Source organism: Eucyclogobius newberryi, unplaced genomic scaffold, assembly GCF_026437365.1.
Source record: "Eucyclogobius newberryi isolate DKJ021-1_F unplaced genomic scaffold, fEucNew1.0.hap1 SCAF_6, whole genome shotgun sequence".
In the NCBI taxonomy this organism is placed as follows: domain Eukaryota; kingdom Metazoa; phylum Chordata; class Actinopteri; order Gobiiformes; family Gobiidae; genus Eucyclogobius; species Eucyclogobius newberryi.
In genome coordinates this window covers 5,308,222-5,309,507 of record NW_027316278.1, presented here as the reverse complement: position 1 = coordinate 5,309,507, position 1,286 = coordinate 5,308,222, and positions in this window count along the sequence as shown.

Here is a 1,286-nt window from a genome sequence, read left to right as displayed (position 1 = left end):
CACGATGCACTTTCTGTGTACTTTCTGATTATCTGTGGACTGGTACAAACAATCTTAAAGTTGACATCATTCCATTTTATCAGACCCAAGCAACAGCGATATAAACCACAGTTAAATCTTGTGGGATCTCAGCTGCAAGACGAACAAAATGCTTCTGTTTTGCCTGTTTTTCCCTGTTTTCATCAAATAAAGACCTTTAGAACGAACCTCGCCTCTCGCAATCTGTTATAGACTAAACTACAACAGCTCTCATGGGACAACAGATTAAAAATAGCATTTTGGCAAATTCTGACATATAAATGTTTATTCATAAACACGGTCCATGAAATAAATGACATTTGCACTTTTAAACTGTTTTGTGATTTCTGTCTTTGTGATTTTAAATCATGTTTTCTTGTTGTGAAGCTCTTTGAATTGCCTTGTGATTGAATTGTGCTTGAAATAAACTTCTGTGGAGGTGCAAATGTAAGGAACAGTGCAATATTAAAATAAAGAAAAGCATTTCACACACAAGTGGCACTGGTCGAAATGTAGTTAAAATACTATTTGTCAGATCATCTTTCTTTTATTGGCCCGTGGACATTAGCTCCTCCCACCACCACAATTCTCACACACACACACACCAGATTCATGTGGGCGAAGTGTCTTGCTGAAGGACACAATGACAAAAGCAAATATGGAATGTTATTTAGGTAACTACCGTTAATTGAGTCAAATGTTGTGCACTTGAGCCACCTCTGACTGAAAGTAGAGGTTTGTACCCCTCACCAAGACTTACATGCTGCACCACTGTGACTTCATCCTAATACTAATGGGTTGATATTATGTTTTAATGTAATGTTTATTTGGTCGGGAATGTGCTTGTTAATGAACATACATGATACACATGCTGTAAACACGCAGGATTGTTGCCATGGGCTCATTTCCATCTGTTTTCCGCATTGACACTCTCGTTCATACACCACATGGAAACTTGAGGTGTGCACTACCGCCCCCCTGTGGCACCTGGCGTTCCAGCGGTCTCCCATCCAAGTAATGACCGGTCCTATTCCTGCTTCTGAGCTTTGATCAGATCCAGCACTGAAACATTGGTATGAAATAAAGCTCTAGTATATTTTCTGAAAACACACACACTCCAGTAGTGCCATGTTGATTTAATCTTTATTATCCGTGATTAGAAGATAGAGTAGAGAAAAAAGTATGTGAACACACAGTACATTAGTTTGCCAGCGACGAACAACACATTATTGACCTCTAGTGGTGGAAGATGTTCATTGCAGAAGTTA